Genomic DNA, 16100 nt, shown 5'->3' with positions numbered 1-16100 from the left:
GGGTTCGAGTCCCGTTTTGCGCAGGTCATGGTTGAGTCCTTGGAAAAGGCTCTTTACTCATATTCTCGCACTATTTTCAGTGGTAAAATGAGTACCTGGCCGTTAACGGCGTCTCTGTCGGGAAAATTGTAATATCACATTACAGGCTTTGTTTCTCGTTCTACATGTTGCGTGTTGCTGTTGGTTGGTGACCTTTTGTAAAGCGCTTTGATCACGTTTAGTGGATATTGCTCTATATAAAAGCTCCGATTAAAAAAAAAAATCTATAGGCCCAAGTGTAAAATGTATTATTTCGAAATTGATTAGGTGAAGAAATTTGAGTTTGAAGTTAAAACGATAAGACTTCGGAATGTTAGTGTAATGTAATATAATATAGTAATTGGTTTATATAGTGAGCAGAATCCACACAGTGCTCTAAGGCACTACACATGAAAAGACAATCGGTAACACAAAACGCAAATACAACAACTACTCAAAAGCCTGCCTGAAAAGGAATGTTTTCAAAGTTTTCCTAAAATTTCGGTGGCAGGGGCGTCTTTGATTTTTTTGCCTAAATTGTTCCATACTTTTATTGGGACCCGGACGCAGGCAGAGAAAAACTTTTCAGCCAGAAATAGTTTACATAACTATGGCAACATTTATCAGTCATTTGTTTTGGGATTGGAGTGGTCTACAGCTAGCAGATAGCTGCATACCATTCAAGAAGCTCTGAGAGATAATAAGATAAAAGGAGTAAAAATGACTCTTATAAAAGATACAAAACAAAGTAAACGACGTTTCGGCATTTGGTCATCTTCAGGTAAACAAAAACAGGAAATATGTTATATTACATTGGCATAATAGTTAAAACATTATAGGTAAAATGTGTGTTTGTGTGTGTGTGTGTGTGTGTGTGTGTGTGTTTTAACTATAACGCCAATTTAATATAACATATTTCCTTGTCATTTTTACCCGAAGAAGGCCAAAGGCCGAAACGTCGTTTACTTTGTTTTGTATCTTTCATTAGAATGATTTTTACTTCCTTTATCTTACTGTACATTTTATTGACCCATTTAGATACCTCTAGATTTTGAGAGATAAGATGGCACTATTATTGTTTAGGCTTTAAATTTTAAGAAACAATGCCCCCTCTCCTAAATTATTGCGTATATTTTAGTACAAATATGACAGGTTAAGCTTATAATTGAATGATTAAGATTCACTTTATTATGACACAAGTTTATGGACGGTTGGTGGAAATTATTGCCATCTATCTATCTATCTATCTATCTATCTATCTATCTATCTATCTATCTATCTATCTATCTATCTATCTATATATCTATCTATCTACCTATCCATCTATTTATTTATTTATTTATCTATCTATCTATCTATCTATCTATCTATCTATCTATCTATCTATCTATCTATCTATCTATCTATCTATCTATCTATATATCTATCTATCTACCTATCCATCTATTTATTTATTTATTTATCTATCTATCTATCTATCTATCTATCTATCTATCTATCTATCTATCAATCTATCTATCCATATATCTTGTCTATCTACCTTTCCTCATCTATCTATCTATCTATCTATCTATCTATCTATCTATCTATCTATCTATCTATCTATCTATCTATCTATCTATCTATCTATCTGGGTTCCAGTCCTGCTCGGCGCATTGGACAAGGCTCTTTACTCACATTCTCGCACCGTGCTCAGGTGCAAAATGGGTACCTGACCGTTAACAGCGTTGTCTCTGAAGGAAAAAAAATTGTAATATCTTCTGTCATGTCTCGTTCTACATGTTGCTTGTTGCTGTTGGTCAGGGACCTTTTGTAAAGCGCATTGATCATGTTTAGGTGATTTTGCTATATATAAAACCTCAAATTATCTTTTTTTATATCTTCCTCTCTCCCTCCCTCCCTCCCTCCCTCCCTCCCTCCTTCCCTCTCTCTCTCTCTCTCTCTCTCTCTCTCTCTCTCTCTCTGTTTTAAAAACCAATACTCTGTGAAGGTAAAACTATAAAATCACAATAAAGCCGGCCTCACGTCTCCCCGGCAACACTATTAGACAATACAGGGAATCGAGAGAAAACTACGCCTAATCACCTGGCATTGTCATTAACACGTCACCACGGATTATTAATCATTAACAAGTCTGAGAAGTAGTCGAGTTGTGAGCATGTCATATTCAGTGGCGTGACATACTTACAGTATAAGGTGGTGCCAGAATCAGAAGAAATTGACTTAAAGCATGCTATAGTATTTGTAAATACAAAATAAAGAAAAAAAAATTAAAGAAAAGACTTACACTTACTCAAATAAATGAGAGACGGTATACACCATTTCTCTGTTTTATTATTTTTTTAATGCTGTAATCCAATTTTTAAAAGATGTATGCGGTGCACCAAATCCAAATCAACCAACATAGCCACGCCCCTGGTCATAGTCATCGTCATTATTTGCCTGTAACCCAAATCAATCATCATCACAGATCCTGAGCATTTAATTGGGCGAGACATCGGTATTTGTTTTCCGTGTACTCGAGTCAACGTGCACATATTATAATCAGGTCTGATAACCGGACTTGTGGCTTTTGATTAACATTAGCGAAATGGACAATATTTTACGTTGGTTTGAGAATATTTCCATTACAACAGGAGTCCACATAACAATTTTGGTTATCTGACCTGTAAAATAAATATCAGTTCATTTCGGTTCGAGTCATTTGTAACATTACAAAATGTACTCAAAATGACGTACATAATATAGTGTTTATAGTTTTCAAAATACCCAACATCACAAAAGGTCATTTTGTTCAGCTTGACCCATGGAAACCTTTAAAAAAGTTCGCTCCCATTCCTCACAATTTTAGCATAGACGAGGCATTGTGTCTTCAATAGTGGCAATGCAATAGGGAACAGAAGTGTAATGTTAAAAAACTGGTTCCAATCCCATTGGAAGTGTAAAACCACTCTTCCGAAGGACTGGATACGTACTACTACTACTACTACTACTACTACTACTACTACTACTACTACTACTACTACTACTACTACTACTACTACTAGTACTACTACTACTACTACTACTACTACTACTACTACTACTACTACTACTACTACTACTACTACTACTACTACTAATAATAATAATAATAATAATTATAATAATAATATTGATAACAATAATAATAATAAAACAATAAATAATAATAATAATAATAATAATAATAATAATAATAATAATAATAATAATAATAATAATAATAATAATAATAATAATGATGATAATGACGACGACGACGACGACGATGATGATGATGATGATGATGATGATGATGATGATGATGATGATGATGATGATGATGAGGTTTATGATGATGATGCTGATGATGATATCAATAATAATGACAATAATAATAATTGTCTTCTTCTTTTTCTTTATGTAGTTGCCCCATAACAAAAACAAAAACAAAATAACATTTTTATTTTCACTGATGACGTCACTAATCTTTTTTAATAATACGATAGGAAACAATTCTCTTACCTAGTTTGGAGGCATCCTTATCTTGCAGCGTCAGTGGCAGGTTGTTCCAGAGTCTTCTTGAAGAGGGAAAGAATGAGTGTATGTGTGCCTCTGTTATCGCATGTAAGATGGACAATTTAAGATAATGCCCTTTTGATCTTCAGGATAAAATAGAATGACTGTAATTTGATTCTGAATCACTTTATGTATGGTTGTGATTTTGTCTCTCTTTCTGCGTGTGCGAAGTGTTTCTAGCCCAAGCTTTTGAGTCAGACGTGAAGCACATGCGTTTCTAGAGAAGACGCCTGGCTGGTGATTTAAGTTTTGTGTCATTTAAAGAGCATTTTAGTCTCAGACAACGCTGGCATACTCGAGTCTTGGCCTGACTAGTGTTTTGTAACATTGTACACATACACACACACACACACACACACTGACACACAAACACACGTACATATTATTATATATATATATTTATATGTATGGTTGAGGGGAATTAGATGAAACAACGTTGTAGGTAATAGGATATAACAGAATTAGACAAGAATTTTAAAAAATGTATATATAATACATATATATATATATATATATATTATATAATATGTTTGTATGTATGTATGTATGTGTGTGTGTGTGTGTGTGTGTGTGTGTGTGTATGTGTTGAGCATCCTTTTAGGTTTTGGTATATGAATGCAAGGTTTTGTTGGATTATTGGCTTTCTTTCATTGGTTATACAGATCTTATGCCATTTTTGTTACATTAAATTCCATTAACCATTAATCCATCCAGGACCGAGGTGGTCGTGTGATAAAGGCAGTGCACTTTGAGCTAGGGGGTTTTAGGTTCCAGACCCGTTTCAATCATTTTTTAAATATTTTTTTAACTTAGGCTTGAGTATTAACCCCGAGTATTCTCACTTTGGACTACATGAGTAATTCCTGTTGACGTCAAATAATTGATGGAACACCTAATTTTTTCCATGGAATGACTAGGCCACGAATTTAATGCCATTCAGCACAGTGGGAGGAGGGGGGTGGGGGTGGGAGGGGAGAGTCGTGATTTCTCTTCAAAAGGAATTTTATACCGATTTGATCCCGAGTTAATTTAGCTTCATGGGGAAAACCTGTCTGGTGATAATTAATACAAAGTACACACCTCTCTAACATTGTACTTAATCAGTGTCGTTATGCGTGCAGTGAATAGCACCTAATAAGGGTGAGTATTAATTATTAATTGAGAACAATGTTCCCATTTTATTGCCGTATTCTGAAAAACAAAAACAAAAACAAAACAAAACCTGCCCATTAAAGTTTTGGCCAGAAAACTCATCCTTCAAATATCGCTCAATAAAATGACCCTCATCTTGGCAAAAACTCACAAATCGGAAACTTCACAGAAGTTCCAGGTTTGAGAGATTTATTTTCGAGAAGAGGGTCATTTTAGTCAATCGATTTTGAAAGGCAATTTTTCTGGCCAAAATTCTAAATACGTGTTTTTTTTAGAGTGTGGCAGTATATGTATTAGATCATCATCGTTATAATCATCATGATCATGCGGTAGATAGACTATTCCTTGAAAATAACAGAAAAAAACAACATTGAATGGAATGGTTTTTGCATCCGCTTTGCGAAGAAGAAAAGTAATTTATTGAGTATTTATACAACGCAATAAACACAAAACGTGCTCAAAACGCTTTACAAGGGATCCCAAACCAACAGCAACGCTTTAATATTTAAGACGAGACATGACGCCAGTAAGGCGATAATACATCTTTTTATCGACAGAGACACCGCTGTTAACGATCATGTATTTATTTTACAAGCGATTAATGAACGTAAGTAAAGACCCTTTTCCTTGAACTCAACTTTGGTTCGCTCGTCGAACCCGGGACCTACTGGTCCGAAGGTGAGTGTCACACGACAAGATCACAAATTACAATTGACCTTGATGAACTTACGTAAAGGCGCGACGCGGCATATTTACATTATTTTTTAAATTAATCTTTGAAGTTTTCTTATATTTCAATATAATTATATTGCACGATTGATAGTTTGGCCTTCAACGTTCTTCTTCTTCTTCTTCTTCTTCTTCTTCTTCTTCTTCTTCTTCTTCTTCTTCTTCTTCTTCTTCTTCAATTATCACTGTCGTCATCATCATCATCATCATCATCATCATCATCATCATCATCATCATCATCATCATCATCATCATCATCATCAGCAGCAGCAGCACAGCAGAAGCAGCACAATCGACACCAAAACCACCACTACCACCACCATTGTCAAGAGTATCACGAAAAAAACTCACACATCAACCTAGTTTCTAATCCCCTTCAAAGGTAACTGTAGTCTCTCGTGTGTAATTTGTGTACATTGAACTGTCGGTTGTGATCACGAACGTACCTGCGCTCACTTGATTCTACGAGTGAAATTAGCTGATTACCGTGGTAACAAGCATACTCGTGAGCGTGGTGGTGCCACAGAGCCAACATAATAATAAACACAGTAAAACAAAAGATTGAAAGGTAAGAACGAACATGGACAGACTTTACTAGACATTGAACGAAGGAAGTCTTCGATAGGAGGAATAAACTTCTTGATTTACAGTGAGTAAATATCTATTATTGTTTATAACCAATTTGTATTTTCTTGTATAACTTTTTGTACGCTAATTGAAACAAATACATTGGTAGAGTTTATTATGTTTATTATATTTTTAAAAATGTGTTTTGAATACTATATTTTGGATAGAAAGTCTGCTTTATTGAATAGAGTCGTTCTTTATTAATAGTTTAAAAAATATTATGCTCTGGCTTTACAGCCAAAATGAGGAGAGTTCGTGACCTAAATTAACTTTTAGATGATATGCTCAGTGCTTTCAACAATCCCGATTTTGTATTTTGACGTCATTTTAGGTTAGTGTCACTTGGAGTGCAGTGACCCCCCCCCCCCCCTTTCCAAAAAAATAAAAATAAAATAAAAATATAACAAATCAACAAAACCCAACCCCTCCCCCCGCCCCCCATTATCCAATTAGTTGAACAACTCACCATTCGCTTTCTATAGATAGAACGATGATGACGTCACTCATGTCTTTGTTTTTGTTTTTTTGCCATCCACGTTTATGAGTACATCTCACTAAACTGTCTGAACCAGACTATAAAAGTTCATGGTTACACACATTTTGTGTGTTCGTTCGTTATACTTCCGGATGGCAATGTTTTGAGCTTCTTAGCCAAGCGCATACTATCTGTAGATAGAATGAAGTTGACGTCACTCAGGTCTTTGTTATTGCTTTTTGCCATCCGCGTTTTTGAAAATTTTCACTAAACTGTATTAGGGCTAACCCTAGCCATGGTTAACTTATAACTTATTATAGCCTGACATTGACCAAAAAATAACCTCAAAAGACAAGTCTTTGGCCGCAAAAGAAAACAAATCATGAGTTGTATTCAATAGTTCAACCAATGGAATCACTTGTTTCCTTGGGCTCTACTAACGACAACTCACCAGACGCTGCACAACCCTAAAAAATGACGTCAAACTGCCAGTCCTAGAGGGATCTTGTGGGCCACACCGGAGATTGACTCCGACGACCCGGCACTGCCGTCCTCTGCCGTCTTCCGGAGAAAGACGTCGGGCACAGAAGAAATTCTAAGAATAAAGAGAAATGCCTACCCAAGCACACGACGTCCTCTGCCTTTTTTTTCGAGCTTGGTATGGGTAGGTCTAGCGGCTCTTCTCTTTATTCTTAGTATTTTCTTAGTATTTCTTAGTACCCGACGTCTTTATGATGTCTTATCAGTACAATACTCGCCTTGTCACAGACGTCAAGCAATGATAATCATGGTCAATGTTCGGATCAGTGACCGTGAACGTATAAAATTCGGGCTCCGAAATCGTGTCCCTGGATAAGGTACTTTACACACATTACCCCACTCAACTCAGGTGTGAACAAGTAACCGAAAAAAGACAGTGACTGATATTTTAAGAGTGTTAGTAAAATAAATACGTTTAACAGGCGAATGGTTCTATATGAAATGGAAATATTGGTAACTGGGGGTATAAATAAAACATTGTGAAGCGCATTGACATGTATGATAAATCCGATAAAATACGCTATAAATGTTTCTATTCATTTTTTTTTTCACTTTGATATTAGGATATTTCCCCATACAGTCGGCAACCTCGAACTTCTCTATTTATGGACAATGCTATAAATAATTCTCTAATCCTTAGCTAATCCGAATAGAAGATGCATTAGAGAATGACATAGCTTGATTAAATATGTCTTGGGAAGAACTTGTTTTTTCCACTAATCGATGCCAAGCGTTTAAGCAAAATACTCTCAAATTCTACCTGCCAGATAATTCATACCAACACATAAAACTATGTGTAACCTTCGATGCCTATTTGTTGATCTTATACCTTTAATACCCATGAATTATACCGACCAAATCATTCATACCAACACACACACACAAACACACACACACACACACACCTATATTTGTAACCTAAACGTCAACTGATGGTATGCGTTTAAGCAAAAAACTGACCAGTTCTGCTCACCAAATCAATCACACCAACACACACACAACTGTGTAACTTTTGACGTCAAGATATAGTCTGATTGAAAGAATCTAATAGGAACCAATCACTCAGCCGACAGTCTAAAACCATTAACAAAGAGCTGAGTGACGTCAACTGCATTCATTCTATACAGTGCTGTGGAACTATGGACAAGTGGAACATTATTATTCTCTCCAGCTCAGTAATGAAGACGATGATGATGATGATGATGATGATGATGATGATGATGATGGTGACGATGGTGGTGATGAAGATGATGATAATAATAACAATAATAATGATAATAATAATAATAATAATAATAATAATAATAATAATAATAATAATAATAATAATAATAATAATAATAATAATAGTAATAATAATAATTTTATTATTATCATCATCATCATCATCATCATCATCATCATCATCATCATCATTATTATTATTATTATTATTATTATTATTATTATTATTATTATTATTATTATTAATAATAATTGATGATGATGATGGTGATAATAATAATAATAATAATAATAATAATAATAATAATAATAATAATAATAATAATAATAATGATGATAATAATAATAATTATAATAATAATAATAATAATAATAATAATATAATAATAATAATAATAATAATAATAATAATAATAATAATAATTTTAGCAATAATTTCACCCTTTTGTACCACGACTCTTACAGTATCCGACACTCGTTCAAACCTGTGTCGAATTAGATCATGTTTGTAAAGTGCTTGACCTAATGTCGATTGCAGTTACCCATCGAGGCACTGACCAATCAGAATACTTCTTGAATTTAAAAAAAAAAAAAAAAGAAACTATATCCTTTGAGAAACCTCTATTCAAACACAAGCTTTGTACATTGCTTACATATAGGAATGTGCTTTACCTTGTGCGTTTAAAGAATCTTTGGCAAAGCAACAACACATTTAATTACGAGTATTTATTTTCCAGTTGAATGGTTGTAAAAGAGCAATCGTTTGTGGAACAATTTCGGAAGTTATAAAACCTGTTCACGAAAAAAGCGCAACACAGGAATCTGTGAATAGCGCACTACAAACAATGTTCATATTTATTCATTGTTATTTAAACACCGAGATTTTCCATAATATTTCAAAACCACGTTGTTCATATTCCATCGGTATCAACTGACGTGCACTTAGTTGCAGGTCTGATAACCCCATTTCCTCATTCATTATTGTACTGGAAATCTAAAAAAAAAAAGACACAATATATTGTCCATTACAACAGTGTTAAACTATGCCCATAAGTGGGTTCGTATGTTAGACCTGCATATATATACGCATCGGTATCAACATAACTGAATAGATTATTTACAACTTATACAAATAAATAATAAGAATAGGAATATAGATAGACCCAATCAAAAACATTTAAAAGCAATGATGGTTTTTATAAAATCGTTTGAAAATTAATTTTTAAATTACAATTTCTTTACGTCACTTCACGGTTTCTGGACCATTCTCAAAAGTTTTGTGAAATTTTAACTCCGTAGATAGTATCTAGGTTAAAGATGTTATTTCTGATTATACATTGTCTCACATTATTTTGACGATTCAGTAAATCTATCAAACTGTGAAACTTCTTTTCAATCTAGCTAATTTATAAGTTAACTCTCTCCTTACCAGCAATTTTCAGGATTTTCCCCAAAACTTCACACCCAACTAGCATAAAAATATATTTTTTTTATCACTCAAACACAATAGCAGTAAGTTCTTGCGATAAATAATTTCTTTAGTAAAATATGCTCTACAACACACTGTCCATTTTCTTTAAATTTTTACAATGTACAAAATAAATGTGAATAAGAAAAACACTGCAGAACTCTCAAATCATGTGTTAACTTAGGCGCTTTCATCACCTTACTATGTCATCTCTGATTCTAATCTCTCGAATACAAGCCTGCAAAATGACAAAATACTAGAGCTGCCTAAAGGAGCCAATGAAATAGTGAGAAAAATAAAGAGAATGAATTCGAAATGACAAACTATCTAGGAGGCACTGGTGTAAAATAAATATATAAAAACATGTGTTTGAATCAGTGCCAGACAAAGCGAAAAAGAAAAATACAGGTTTAAAAAAATTGTTTAAAATTATCCCCTGAACCTCAGGAAGTCTGAAGTTCGATCCCCGTTCGAGATAGGTTAGTTGATTTTTAAGGATTTTTTTTTTATTTCTTGCATTTTTCTTTCTTGCTTTGTCTGGCGCTGGTTCATACACACGTTTTCAAAATCAACATACAAACAACTATAAATCAACATACAAACAACTATAAATCAACAGACAAACAACTATCAATCAACATACAAACAACAAAAACTAATAAATCAAACATAATAACTAAACAATCATCAACTCAACAACTATAACATACAACTATAAATCAACATCAACAACTATCAAATCAACATACAAACAACTATAATCACATCAAACAACTATATCACAACAACACTACAACATACAACAACATCACACAACAACAACTATCAATCAACATACAAACAACTATCAATCAACATACAAACAACTATAAATCAACATACAAACAACTATCAATCAACATACAAACAACTTTCAATCAACATACAAGCAACTATCAATCAACATACAAACAACTATCAATCAACATACAAACAACTATAAATCAACATACAAACAACTATCAATCAACATACAAACAACTATCAATCAACATACAAACAACTTTCAATCAACATACAAGCAACTATCAATCACATACAAACAACTATCAATCAACATACAAACAACTATCAATCAACATACAAACAACTATCAATCAACATACAAACAACTTTCAATCAACATACAAACAACTATCAATCAACATACAAACAACTATAAATCAACATACAAACAACTATCAATCAACATACAAACAACTATCAATCAACATACAAACAACTATCAATCAACATACAAACAACTATCAATCAACATACAAACAACTATCAATCAACATACAAACAACTATCAATCAACATACAAACAACTATCAATCAACATACAAACAACTATCAATCAACATACAAACAACTATCAATCAACATACAAACAACTATCAATCAACATACAAACAACTATCAATCAACATACAAACAACTATTCAATCAACATACAAAACAACTATCAATCAACATACAAACAACTATCAATCAACATACAAACAACTATCAATCAACATACAAACAACTATCAATCAACATACAAACAACTTCAATCAACATACAAACAACTATCAATCAACATACAAACAACTAAACAAACTTCACACAATCACACAAACAATATCAATCAACATACAAACAATATCATCAACATACAAACAACATCAATCAACAACAACTCATCAACAACAAACAACAAATCAACATACAACACCTCATCAACAACAAAAAACAAAACTCACAACACATAAACAACAACTACATCAACATACAAACAACTTCATCAACTACAACAACTATAAACACAACAACTTCAATCACATACAACAACTACAATCAACATACAAACAATCAACATACAACATATCAATCACATACAAACAACTATCATCACATACAAACATCAATCAAATACAACAACTATCAATCACAACAACAACACACAACATAAAACATCATCACATACAAAAACTATCAATCAACAACAAACAATTCAATCAACAACAAAACTATCAATACATACAAACAACTATAATCAACATACAAACAACTTCAATCAACATACAAAACTTCAATCAACATACAAACAACTTCAATCAACATACAACAACTATAATAAACATACAAACAAACTATCAATCAACATACAAACAACTATCAATCAACATACAAACAACTATCAATCAACATACAAACAACTATCAATCAACATACAAACAACTATCAATCAACATAAAAACCACAACTACACAATCTCAACATACAAACAACTTCAATCACATAACAATACAATCAATATCAACATAAACAACTTCAATCAACATACAAACAACTATCAATCAACATACAACAACTTAATACATCAACATACAACAACTATCAATACATACAAACAACTATAACAAAACAAACTATCAATCAACACTATCATCAACATACAAACAACTTCAATCAACATACAACAACATCAATACATACAAAATATCAATCACATACAAACAACTATCAATCAACATACAAACAACTATCAATCAATAACAACTATCAATCAAACAACTATCAATCAACAACATATAATACATCAACAACTATCATCACATACAACAACTATAATCCATACAAACAACTATCAATCAACATACAAACAACTATCAATCATCCGTATGGTGACCGCGTGATAAATAATAAATAAATAATAAAAATAAAATAATAAATAATAAAATTCCATTTATTCATCCCATAGGGAAAAATTTGTCTCTAGTGTCTACTACAAGTTAAGACTGGAAAACCCAGGCGTCAGCCGCAGTGCAGCGCCGCAAATTGATATAGGGCGAGGTGACTTGCTCAAGGCCACACAGGACAGCGGCGAGTCGATCGAACTCAGTACCTTTCGGGTACAAAGCAAAGACCGTACCGCTGAGCCACGCTGTCCCCGTGTAATAGATCTTTGCTAAATTTTGTTCTCTTAATATAATAATAATAATAATAATAATAATAATAATAATAATAATAATAATAATAATAATAATAATAATAATAATAATAATAATAATAATAATAATAATAGATCTTTATTGTCCATAAATATGGCAATTTGTCATTTAGTTACACTTGTTATAACATAACGTTAAACGATAACTGTAACATTGAACAGATATTTCACTCCTACTTATTTTCTCTCTCTCTCTCTCTCTCTCTCTCTCTCTCTCTCTCTCTCTCTCTCTCTCTCTCTCTCTCTCTCTTCCTCTCTTTCTTTCACACGTGCGATATACACAACATAAACATATTCATTTCGTTTTCAATTTGTTACGATTGTGGCAATTCGACACCAAAAATTATCATCATTATCAATTGGTCAGTTAATCTTACATTAAATAAATTAATCAGTTAATCAGTCAACGAATCAATCCTTGGTTTTTCTGTACCATATGAAATATTCAAAATTTTTATTGCTGATGGAACGAACGTTGATTTATACTTGTTAGTTCTACATTTAATCTGACAAAACCTTCTTCCAGATGGTAAAAGACTAAATTCATGGTATAAAATATGCTTTTTATTGTTGGTAATTGAGAATGCTTTCTTTTCTATTGCTTTTCCATGAATTCTTTCTACTCCATCAAGAGGATGGTTTATTATTTTTGATGCCTCTTTGATAGATTTTGAAATTTTTGATTTATCTTTAAGTCGGCATCCTCCAAACCATATGGTGCAGCCAAACGCAATTACACTTTTAATCAATGAGTCATAAACTCTTAACATAGTTTTCTTCCTTACTTGAAATGTTCTCAATTTCCTTAGAATGTATAATCTTTGGGCAACTTTCTTAGATATTATATTAATATGTTGAGAGAAATTGAGGGAACTATCAATGGTTATTCCTAAATATTTAAAATATTCACCTATCTCAACATCATCTTTACCGATCGTCACACACTTTAAGTCGTTTTTATTTTTTACACCAAACACCTGTTCTTTCGTTTTTTCAACGTTTAATTCAAGCTGATTTTGTTTACACTAATCGGTGAATATATTTATTTGTTTGAAATAATTCTTTTCAGTAACTTTATCTTTTAATAAGCCAATAATAGCAGTATCATCTGCATATTTCACTATAAAACAATTTTCAAAGGATGGTCTGCACTCGTTGGTGTATAAGATGTACAGGATTGGGGAACTCACGCAGCCTTGGGGACATCCGTTCGACAACGTTCTTTTGTTGGAGATATGTTCACCCAATTTTACACAGCCTCACTATATTTCAATTTTCCGACCCCCATTTGGCAACAATAAACAAATTTTATATTCAATGCTGGGCAAACCGTTTGTTCCGAGCCCATATCTTAACAGCATCCATCACCACTTATGATCAGGCCCTTATTTTAAAAAATGCTTTATAAAATGCGACTATACGTATCAATAAGTGTCTTTCTCAAGTCCGCAATAACATGAAAAGATGTTACTATTTCTGTCACCGATCAGGTCACTGACCTCGCTCAGTATCGCATTCCTCTGTGATGAGACAAGACACGTTACCCACGTCACGTTTAGAGTAATGCTTTCTAACCTTAACTGATAAAAAGATTAATAATAAATTTACTGCCGTAGTTGAGCTTTTTCAGCTTTTTTATATAAATAAATAAATAATTCCACTAGACGTGCTCAAAGCGCTTTACAAGGGGTCTCTGGGAAACAGCAACATTTAAGATGTAGGACGGGACATGACGCCTGTTAGGCAATATTAGAATTTTTTCCGACAGAGACAACGCTGTTAACGGCCAGGTACTAATTTTACACCTGAGTAACACGGTGAGAGAATGTGAGTAAAGAGCTTTCTCCAAGGACTCAACTATGCGCCGACCGAAGCTCGAACCCAGTATTCCGATCCGAAAGCGAGTGTCATACCACAAGACCACATAACCGCACCAATTACACGTTACTTTGAATTGAAAAAAAAAATAAATTTAAATGTTGGACAGAATACTCATTCCTTCAAATCTGGATTGATTAAAACAACACTGATCTCCATCGAATTCAGTTTGAGCATTTTTGACAAGAGGAAGGTCTAAAGGACGGGTTTTCTAGCCAAAACGTTTAACAGTGTACGTTAGTGTGGTGGAAATTCCTTGGATTATTCATCCCACATGCTGTGATACTGTTGTCAACAACCGAGAATCCGTGTCTAAGGCAATAGCGACTTGTGTTATTATGACGTTGTCTCTGTTAGCATGAGATTCACGGACAGATGAAATATTTAATCCCTGGGGAATATAACTAGAATACAATGTATCACACCTTTTAGAATATTTAAAGCGATTTTTATTCCTCTGTCTAGTCTTTAGTGCTTTTGTTATTACTCTTCTGTGATATTGAAACATTAATTATATACAGGAAGCAACTCATTAAAATGCCGTTCTACGTGGCCAAAGTATTTCAATTTCCTGAAGAAAGAGCAAAAGTTAAACAAAAAAATGTGTATTTTTTTTCAGAGTACGGCAGACTTATTGACTTTTGTGTTTGAGCCCCTAGCCAGATCAGATTCAATAATAATAATGATATGCGATTCTTAGACTCTTCCTTTTTTTGGAAATCCAAACGGGTTCCCAATCGATGCACGAGCTCGGGATTGCCCGTTGGGAATAAAGTTCGAATTCCAAAAGGAAGGGGTGAAAGAAATCTTTTATTCTAGCTTCAACCTATTCCGATTTCGTTATCTCTGAATAAAAGACATTTTCAGACATACTTAAATGATACCTCTTTTTTTCAAACAAATATAATATTGTGAAATTTAACGCGTGGCAATCTCACGTCACGAATCAGTCGTTAAATTTGATATCATTACACAGTACTATTTATGGGGAGGGGTAGAATAATATTATGTGGTCCTTTGTTAGAGTTCCATGCCAAAACTAGAATTTTTTTATTAGTTTCTATCGTCTCAAAATTGAATTTACAGCCAAAATAAATATGAGACTTGATTGAGTTTATTTGTTTCATTTAGGAAAATAAATAATATAATATGATCTTAAAAACCCAGATACTGAATTGCCATATTATTAAGCATTAAAAATTTTGGCACACTTTTCGACCTTTGGTGAGATCCGACATAACACCAAATTGACAGGATGAGTCACATAAATACATTTTTACACTATAATTGAGCTTTTATATCGCGCAAAATCCACTAAATGTGGTCAAAGCGCTTTTACAAGGGGTCCCTGGTCAACAGCAACTTTTAACATGTAGGACGGGACATGACGCCTG

This window comes from Berghia stephanieae, chromosome 2, assembly GCF_034508935.2.
Source record: "Berghia stephanieae isolate SIO BIC M18660-M18661 chromosome 2, UCSD_Bste_1.3, whole genome shotgun sequence".
Taxonomy (NCBI): domain Eukaryota; kingdom Metazoa; phylum Mollusca; class Gastropoda; order Nudibranchia; family Aeolidiidae; genus Berghia; species Berghia stephanieae.
The sequence above is the reverse complement of the archived record's forward strand: the minus strand, read 5'-3'. Positions refer to the sequence as shown.